At 35.7% G+C, this 10,560-nt stretch overlaps 1 pseudogene; it reads right to left on the reverse strand.

The window, feature by feature from the left end:
- Nucleotides 1-3,107: 3,107 nt before the first annotated feature.
- Nucleotides 3,108-4,980, reverse strand: LOC132296083 (F-box/FBD/LRR-repeat protein At1g13570-like; annotated as a pseudogene).
- Between the last annotated feature and the right edge of the window lie 5,580 nt (nucleotides 4,981-10,560).

Below are 10,560 nucleotides of genomic sequence, written 5' to 3' on the forward strand. Positions count from 1 at the left end.
TGAATGCAAGAGCATTCAGGAACAAAGCAGCCTCAGCTATTCACATCATCCACCTAATCAGGGGTTGCATCAGAGCAAGGTTTTCATCCCTTAAACTAAGGTCTGGTTCAGAAATTAGGAAGATTAGATCTCCTGAAGCTCTCCACCAGTTATTTCTTCAAGGTTGTTCGTATGCAAATGGTCAGTCATGGTTCCTAATTGATTAGATGGTATTATTCTGATATATGATTGTTGAGAATTGGAGATATTGAAAGCAGATTTGAAATTGCCAAGTGGATCGATTTACATTCTTGAAAAGCAGTTGTGGTGTATTAGAAAATGTATAGGTGTTGTATCATGTTTTGCTATCTTCTTTGGTGATCCTGTGGCAACACTTGTTGTCATAACCCTTGGCTTGTAATGTCCTTAATAGACCTATTGTACATTCTCTTTTTATTTATCAAAGCTTACCCTTTTACCTAAAAAAAAAAAACAGATCACATGAATTTGTCAAACTTTTATGCTTCTTTCCTTCTTATGACAATATAAATTTGACTGCCTCATTAATATTTTACGATGATATATAACTTGTGCATAATTTTTTGCACCCAAAATGTATTAATTTAAAGGAGAGTTCATAAAAAGTAGCATGCCGTGAGCATTGCTCATAATCAAGTGCATGCATTAACACTAGATGATTGTGTTAATGCATCACCTATATAAATATGAATCTTAACAAAAATTTGGAGAATCAAAAAGTACGAGATCTTATCATCTACAGTGTCAAACCACCAAAGCCCTTTTAGGAAAATGCCTTTTAACTTGACAAACAGGAAGAAAAGTCTTGCTCTTCTTTCATTTTAGAACTTGCTTTGCTTTTCTTAGGGCAGTAGTGCAAAACATGTTCAACAACAGGTTACAACTTAAGTCTTTGTCATTCATCTAAAAAAAATACACACACACACACAATCCTTCGTTACAATTTACACTTCTTGCAAGAGCTTCCGAAAGGCAAAAATAGGGACGTAAATAAGTAATGAGGGAACTCCAAGTTAGCCTAATTCTGAATCGTAAACAATAAAAGATTCTCAATGGTCTAACATAACAAAAACAGAGGCTAGGGTCTGCTAATCTGTAGAAGTAAGTTCAAATAGACTTCAAAATACAGAAGTTACCAAAAGGGAATGGAAAAAAATTAATCTGGATTATAGATATTATCACTGCTTGTTTGGTGTGAAAATAAAGATTATAGCTGGACTAACTCACATGGGACTACAGAAATGTTATTTCTGTTTTCTGGGAAGCTCTTCTGAGATTCTAAACCTTTCATGTGAATCAACCCAAAAAAGCTGAATGAACACTCTCTCAAGAATTAGGCAACGACCAACGGGCCTATGACCTAGCGGTATGAGGCCCCTACTTCTCAAAGAGAGAGGTCAGGGATTTAAGACTCAGTGGAGGCATATGTGTGTGAGTATCAACTAGGGAAAAAAAAAAATAATAAAATTAGGCAACGGGCCAGTAAGAACTCGATGAAGAAAAGTTCAGCCCTCGAGCACTCGTACAAAGAAAGATTCACAGTTCGAAATGTGTTCACTCTAAGGTTCATCTAGTAGGAATCTTCCAAAAAATTGAAACCGGTTGCATGACCGTACCTGTTCCTCCAAAGTCCTCCTATACAAGACATACTAAATTATAAAAACAGTGTCTTTAAACAATGTGCTTTTGGTATTGAACTGATTGGCTATCTTTTTTTTTTTTTTTAGTTAACCCAGGGTGTCCGGGATGGCACGAACCCTTAGAGCCCCTCAACAACCGGACTAATCCCCGAGGACCCGGAAAGGCACCTCCCCACCCGGGCCGTGTAAGTCACTGCAAGGACAACGGAGGCTAGCCACAAGGAACACCCAGCGGGACTCGAACCCCAGATCTTGGGCTTACTAAGCTCTAAAGTCCAGTGAGTAAACCACTGGGCCATATCTGAAGTGGATACAGATTGGCTATCTTAGTTCACAGTCTCATCCAAATATCAAGTTCCTGTAAGTTAGTGGAGCTTTCAAGCAAGCAAAGAATGCAAGAAATCTGATCCAAACCATTGAAATTTATTTTAACCAAACGAATACTCTTCAAGTTATTAACTACTGGAAGCCTCTTTGAAACAGTACCTGCAGCTAAAACCTTTGCAACAAAAAGCCAGAAACTAAGAACCAAGAAATATGTTCCAAAACAATTGAAATAATAATAATAATGATGATAATAACGATGATGATGATGATGATGATGATGATGATGAAACTCACCGTCACCTTATAATTAAAATTGAAACATTAGAGAGAGCGTATTGAAATGATGTAATATTAAAGTTACACTTTCTCTAATAGCTTAAATAACTTAAGCTTTTAGAGTAGATGGCAATTAATAAATAATAATAATAAAGGAATTAAACTTACACCTCACCTTGAGAACAAAGTTGTCCAGTATAAGCTCCACAGTTCTAGGCAAACTAGCAACAAACTCGATCAAATTGGTTGTTTTACCCCACTCAGGATCATAGTTGTTAAAGGCACCCTTGCACCTCCGGGCACCACCTTGGTGCCTTGAATGTCTTAAGGCGACTATGTTATGCTAAGCGAGCGCCTTTTAGACAAAGGCGCAAGGCTACAGGAGCTCCTATTTGAAAAATAGTTTTTTTTTAATTATTTTGTTATTATTTTGATTGTGTATGTTTATTATTTGTTTATTGTTAGTTTTTATTCGTTTATTACAAAACCTATACAAGACTTGCAAGTTAAAATAAAAAATAAAAAGCAAAAGGAAAGAAGAAACAGAGAAGTACACGAGTGATCTGCAAAGCCTGGACTCTCGGATCTACCGGATCTGCGTCTGCCGGTAAGTTCTCCTTCCCTCTCTTCTTCTTCTCTTCTTCTTGCTTCTTCTTCTCTTCTCGGTATTTTTTTATTTTTTATTTTTCTCTTTTCTTTTTCTTTTTTTCTTCAATTCTTCTTCTTCTCTCGGCTCTCTCAACTCTTGCTCTTCTTTTATTTTTTTTATTCTTCTTTGAGCCGAGTCTCGGCTCTTCTTTTATTTTTTATTTTCTCTATTCTTCTTCTCTCGGCTCTCTCTGCTCTTCTTTTATTTTTTTATTTATTTTTCTCTATTCTTCTTCTCTCGACTCTCTCGGCTCCCTTCTTTTATTTTTTTTATTTATTTTTTTAGGCTGGTCCTCTGTATTTATTTATGTTGGTCCTCTGTTTTTTATTTTTATTTTTATGCTAGTCTAGATTAGTGCCTTGCATGTGTTTGAACTTTGATGATCAATCTGTTTCTGTTTTTATGCTTCTCTGTTACTGCCGGTAATTATTTTTATGCCTGTCTCCGTTTCTGTTGATTTTGTTTACTCCTTATTAATCTATTTAATAGAAATCAATCAATCACTTACCCAAAAATGAAAAATAGAATCAATCATTCATGGTGCTTACTGGTTATAGAAAATTAGATTGATTTGATTTGAAAATATAGCACATCCTTGTGGTTTTTGCAAGATAAATTCATATTTCCTATTTAATGCATCCAAACATGCACCTTGCTTCAGTCGGGAGTGCGCCTCGCCTTGCGCCTTGTGCCTTGCGCCTCAGGCTCCAGGAGACATTTGCGCTTTTGTGCGCCTTGAGCCTTTAACAGCTATGCTCAGGATTATCAACTTCAAAATACGGTTTAATAGAGACAACAGTAAGATTTGGGCTGTTTTTGAGAGAGATCGATTTAAATTCACGAATGTACATGACACTTAGTGTTTTTAGTGCTGGAGCATGGATATTGAAATGGTCAATACCAGTGCAATTTACAAAAACCAGTTTCTCAAGTAAAGGGACACTTGAGAGAAGAGTTTCCAGTGTGTTAGTTGCAAATCTGGTTTTATGAAAAATAAGGCTAATAAGATTAGGAAAGCATTTAAATGCTTGTGGTGGCTTAAATTTGCAATTGCAAAGATTCAAATGAATCAATTGTGGACAAGAAAATATGTAGGAAGGCAATTTATAGGGATAAGGACTTGCATTGTCAATGGTGAGTTCCTCGATGCCATTCCTTGATAAAATTCGTATCCAAAGATCAATAGCTTGGTTTGGATCAATATGTACGAACAATGGCATGTAAAGGGAACATTTCAGAAAGGGACCACTGTGAATTAGGAAAATTTTATTGATCAATTTCACAAAGTTCCTTAGAATGAATGGTTTGTTTTATGTGGTCTCTATGTTGAATATCTGATCGTCGAGAATGAGTTGTGGATGTGTAGCCCAGATATCCCTCCATTTTTTTGATAAAATACTTGTTCTTGCAGCATCTCGAATGGGCATGTGTGCTAGGATACAATCTATTATGTCTCTTGGTAGGTCACTAATAACATCCTCTGCAACATTCGTAGTCTTCCTTGTACAACTGCGTGTCGTCGTTTTATGATTCAAGCACAAAAAAACTTAGAGAAAAGGGAATGAAACTTCAACGAATAAAAAGAATTAGTCTAATTAATCCAGCCATTGATTTCCTTTGTACACAATTTTTCCCACATTTCTTCTTTCCTTTTTGCTTTGAAAAGTTTAGTGAAAATCTTATTGATTACACTCACAGAGTTCTATAGAATGTACGGTTTATTTCCGAAGGTCTCTCGGTAGAACTGATGGTCAAGCATGAGTTGAGGATGTGTAGGCCAAATATACCTCCACTTTCTAGATAACATGTTCTTGCAACATCTCGAATGGGCAAGCGCTCTAGGATACAGTGTATTATTTTTCTTGGTTGGTCACTGATAATATCCTCTGCAACATTCATAGCCTTCCTTTTATGAGTGTTGTTCTGATTCAAACAAAAGTGTTGACTTTTTTGGCTCAAATTTGCCAACTCTATAAGTGTGATTGCATCAGCAATGACTTCATCAACTTGGCCTTCAAGATGAGTAATCAACAAGTATACTTGATCACCAAGCTGTGGTGTCAGACCCATGCGTGGTGACCAAGTTCAGTGCCCTGTGTGATGATATTTTGGCTATAAATAGCCTTGCTCCTAGGGACGGATCCACATTCAGGGGTGTGGGGGTAATTGCCCCCACTGAATTTTTTTTTTTTTTTTTTGGGTGTTTTACCCTTATAATTTAGTCATTTTCAGTAATATACTCATGAAATATTACATTTGCTCCCACTAAAATTACTAAAAAAATGCACCATTGCCCCCCAAAATTTCTTTTTGCCCCCATTTACCTTACATCCTGGCTCTGTCCCTGCTTGCTCCCATGGTGTTTGATCATCCAAGATCATCAATGAGCATTTTGTAATATCAGTTAGAGTGAGAGAGCTTGTGGGTGTAATTGGGTTTTGGGTGTGTGCCACTTAGCATTGTATCTCTTTATCTCCATAGTGAAATATGATTCTGTTTTCTCCCCATAGACGTAGGCACAACTGAACCACGTAAATCCTTGTCTCGTTTGTGTGTGTGCTTTATTTTTTTTTCTTGTCGTTATTTTTTCTCTTGTTCTTAGAAATTCCTACTCGATCCTTATTCCGTAACAAACTAGTATTAGAGTTCGGTTCGTGTATTGTGTACAGATATTGTTCACAGATACTTTTCGGGTACTGTTCACAAATACAGTACTATTCACCGAGAAATATTTTGGGAAGTTTTTTGATATGTCGATCAGATACGAGATTGAGAAATTTGATGGCAAGATTAGCTTCAGTCTTTGGCGCATTAAGATGTAGAACCTGCTGACTCAACAAGGTCTAAAGAAAGTGCTGTTCGGAAAGGACAAGTTGCCAGAAACTATGTCCAATGAAGACAAGGATGAGGTCGTTGAAAAGGCATACAGTGTGATTCTCCTGAATTTAGCCGATGAGGTGCTGCGTGAAGTTATTGATAAAGACACAACGGCAAAGTTGTGGCTGAAATTAGAGAGTCTGTACATGACAAAGTCTCTCACCAACAAACTTTACCTGAAACAGAGACTCTACATCCTTCTTATGAAGGAAGGTATGCCTCTTAAAGAACATGTTAATAATTTCAATTCTATTATTATGAATTTGAAAAATATTGATATTAAAATTGATAAAAAAAGATCATGCACTTATTTTGTTGTGTTCTTTGCCTCCTTCCTATGAGCATTTTGTTACTACAATACTTTATGAAAAAGACACCATTAGTATGGAGGATGTTAAATCCTCACTGAATTCTCAAGAGTTGAGAAAAAAGGTGTCTGGAAATAATGGAGATGAACAGGCCGAGGGTCTGGTTGTGAAGGGAAGAAGTGAAAAAAAGGGTTTTGGTAGTAGGGGCAAATCGAGATCTAAATTTAGGTCTCATAGAGATACTGAATGTTATTATTGTCACCAAAAAGGGCACATTAAGTGAAATTGTCCAAAATTGAAAAATAAAAGGAAAGATAAAAAGGATAAAAATGAGTCTAAAGATAAATCCACTAGTAATTCTTCTAATATTGCTGGGGTTGCTAAGAAAAGTTTCTCAGATGTCGAAAATATTCTTTTAGTTTTTGTCAGTGATTGTCACTCGAGTAGTGAATGGGTTCTTGATTCTAATTGTTCCGTTCATATGTGTCCTAGTAGGGATTTTTTCTCTTCCTATAAAAAGGTGAAAGGTGGTTCGATTTTGACGACAGACAGGAAAGCTTTTAAAATTTTGGGAATTGGAACAGTCAAGATCAAGACGCACAACGGGTTAGTGAGAACATTGTCAGATGTGCGACATGTACCGGATCTGAAGATAAATCTTATTTCAGTAGATGTGCTAGACTCCAAAGGTTACAAGGTTGTAGCAGAAGGTGGAGCAATAATGGTCGTGATGGATTCTCTTGTGGTGCTACAGGGCACTAAGGTGAAAATTTTGTATCTTCTCCAAGAGAATACAGTAACAGGTGGAGCTTCTATAGGGTCTTTTACAGTTAGTAGAAATCTGCGTTCAGGTCTTGGCAAAAGAAGAGTTAAAAAAAGGAGTAACGATCCTAATTCTCAAAAGGGTTGTGAGGGGACTACACAACATGGTAGGAGAATGAAATCCGTTTTCAAATGGCAACTGAAATTGCAGCAGTCCTTACAAGGAGGCAGACCCATGAGGACAGGTGTGATATTGACTTGCAATAATCTTGGTGGCAATGAGATAGTCCATTCAAGTGCTATTAAGATATGTGGGAGGCAAGTAGTTGGTCACAATAGAGATGCGAGGAAAATTTAAGGACGTCCTATTCTCCAAAAGGTTGAGAAGATGACTTTTCATTACCAGCTGATGATTTGTGGGCAGTTGGAGAAGGTTGCTGAAGGAGATGTCAAACTTGGAATTTTTTAGGTTGCTTTTGGTAAGCATTTAGAGTTTGACACAAATACTAGAGGTATGCTTGTGGCTGCGCAAGACATGCATGGGTTGAAGAATGAGAGCCTGAGGGTTAAGTTTGAGGATGACTCAAACTTAACTAAAACTCTTAATTAATTTGTTTTGTGGAGAAGATAGGTTATTTTGCAGAGATACAGTAGCTCATTTGAATTTTCGCCAAGGTAGAGATTTGTTGACTTTTATGGCTCAAATTTGCCAACTCAGTAAGTGTGATTGCATTAGCAGTGACTTCATCAACTTGGCCTTCAAGATGAGTAATCAACAAGTATACTTGATCACCAAGTTGCGGTGTCAGACCCATGCGTGGTGACCAAGTTCAGTGCCCTGCGTGATGATATTTTGGCTATAAATAGCCTTGCTCCCGTGGTGTTTGATCATCCAAGATCATCAATGAGCATTTTGTAATATTAGTTAGAGTGAGAGAACTTGTGAGTGTAATTGGGTTTTGGGTGTGTGTCACTTAGCATTGTATTTTTTTATTTCCATAGTGAAATATTGTTCTGTCTTCTCCCCGTTGACGTAGGCACAGCCAAAACACGTAAATCCTTATCTCGTTTGTGTGTGTGCTTTATTTATTTTCTTGTCGTTATTTTTTCTCTTGTTCTCAAAAACTCCTACTCGATCCTTATTCCGTAACAAAAAGAAAACTTAGTTCAAAGGGAATGAAACTTCAATGAATAGAAAAAAGCTAGTCTAATTAATCTAGCCATTAATTTCCTTTATACAATTTTTTTACTACTTTCTTCTTCCAATTTTGCTTTAAAAGTTTAGTGATGTGTTTTTTTTCTACTTGTTTAACGAAGGGCTTAGAGGATCATACCAGTAGCACGGACAATAAAGAATAATCATAATTCATATCTGACACCAACCTATTTTAGACACTTCAAGAGATATTCATAATTTAAAGCACTTCAAAAAATAAATAAATAAATAAGAAGAAAAAGAAAAGAAATTGTTCACATCATATATATGTGGCCATCACAAGTCATACATGCAACTAACACTTTTACATAGGAAAATATTAGCATTAATTATGCCGTTGTCAGTTTATATAAATTATTTAATAAGAAATATGCTTTTATTTATAAAGTATTAAGTATACACTAAGAGACAATTATGAATTGACTTCTCCCGAATCCCGCCATCTTCAGATCATACTTTTTTTTTTTTTTTTTTTTTTTTTAAGATTTGTAACGTTGCATTTCTTTCCTTCGTCTATGCTATTTATAGTGCTCGGATCTAGTTAAAGTATTATTTCTTCGAGCAAGACTATTCGAACAAATTTAAAAATAGATAGGGAAAACCCATCAATCTAGGGATTAAAATTAGATGTGGAATATAATTAATACAGAGAAAGCCATGTTTTGTGTTAAACGAGAGAATCCAGCCATCAATGTACCAAGGTGGAAAAGGAAAAAAATTATCAACCACCATAATTTACATACATACATAAGAAAATGTTCTTCAAATTCTCAATTAGTATAAAAATATTTTAGTTAACTTGATAATGAATATTAGAAGTAGAGTTTGAGCCCAACTATAACAGAAAAAGAAGACAAAAAGGGCATTGAATTAAATTCTTCTAAGGTGGATTACGTATGTGCCTATGTGACTCTTTTCTGAATTATTATTATAATGTTTAATTAGTAGTTGATAAAGTTTAAGAAGTAGAGTTGATATAAAAAAAATTTAAGGGTAGACTTTTGTAGTATAGCTGAGAGAATACTATTTATTCATGTGACAATCATATGAATGATTTATCATTGAGTAAATGTATTGTAATTGAAACATAAGAGATCAATCCAAACCCAAAGTTTAATGGGTCAATGAGCAATTCACCCAAAAATTAGTAATTAAACTTACATTACATTATATATTATGATAAACTTATCAATAAAAATAATTTATATTAATATTTTGTTGAGCTATGTAAAAAGTTCTGAAATTATTAATATAATTCTGTGAAAATTATATATGAAATACATATTATATTAATAAATTTAATAGAGCTTGAATCTGCATCGAGTTGATCAAATTATAATTAAATTTCTTAAATTGGTTTTGCGGTTTTGCGTACAAGACCAATATATCCAAATTGGTACCAAAATTAGATTTCAATTGAGTCAGATTCAACCTGAAATCATATTTTAACCCAGTGTTCTACCCTAAACATCCCAACAATCAGCTGTTGATAGAGAACTGTTAAAAAAATATATTAAAATAAAAATCGATAGAATAAATAAGATTTGTGTGAGTCTGTAACTACCATAAAAATTTTACTTACAATTTTCTCTTGATTCTTCTGCTATAAAACCGTATCTTGATTCTTCTCCTTCAAACCCTAAAAAGCAAAACAACGGCTTTGGTTGATAATTTGATATTTCCCTTGCAGAATATGGACGAAAAAAAGAGAGTGAAACAGACTGTGGGAATGTACGTAGGTAAGAACCTGCAAAGCGGAGGTCAGGACTGTGGGTTTTGCAAAGGTGTGGGTTTTCTGGGTTCGGTTTGGATGTTGGTAGTGGTGGCCGAGAGTTAGTGGTGGAGAGGAGGAGTCGGTGGTGGTGGGAGGGAATGAGCGATCTGGCTATGGTGGAGGTCGGCGGCGATGTTGGTGGTTGTGACGGCGACGGTGGCTTGTATGTGGATAGAGAGAGAATGAGTAAAGGGCGGTGGCTATGGAGAGAGAGAGAGAGAGTGAGTAAAGGGGGTGAGATTACTCAGATGGAAGAAGAGGAGATAGATGTCAATGTTTAAAGAGTTGAGCAGGCCTGACATTGAAAAAATCTTGCGAGATGGATGAACTTTATAAGTGAGGCCTCTCCGTACATAAATTTTCTTTTTTTTTTTTTTCGGTGGCCCATCGTTCACGGGCCTATAAATTTTGAGGCCCTTAAATGATTTGTTGCAGTTGGTTACAATTTTTTTTTTTGGTGGCCCATCACTCATGGGCCTATAAATTTTGGGGCTCCTTTAATTCTAACGCCCTAAGCGACCGCCTTGGGTCAGGCCGGCTCGAAGGGTATTTTAGATTATACGCGCATTACAGCCATTGTCTTTTAAATAGTGTCCCTCACTTATTATTTTTAAAATTATTCCTAAAACTTATTACAAATAAAAAAATTAAAATAATCATTAATAATTGAATTAGATAAGGAAATAAATTATTAATAATGTAGTGAAATTTCA

Source organism: Cornus florida, unplaced genomic scaffold (assembly GCF_030987335.1).
Source record: "Cornus florida cultivar Cherokee Brave unplaced genomic scaffold, ASM3098733v1 CherokeeBrave_3.0.0_Hap2_Chr02, whole genome shotgun sequence".
Taxonomy (NCBI): domain Eukaryota; kingdom Viridiplantae; phylum Streptophyta; class Magnoliopsida; order Cornales; family Cornaceae; genus Cornus; species Cornus florida.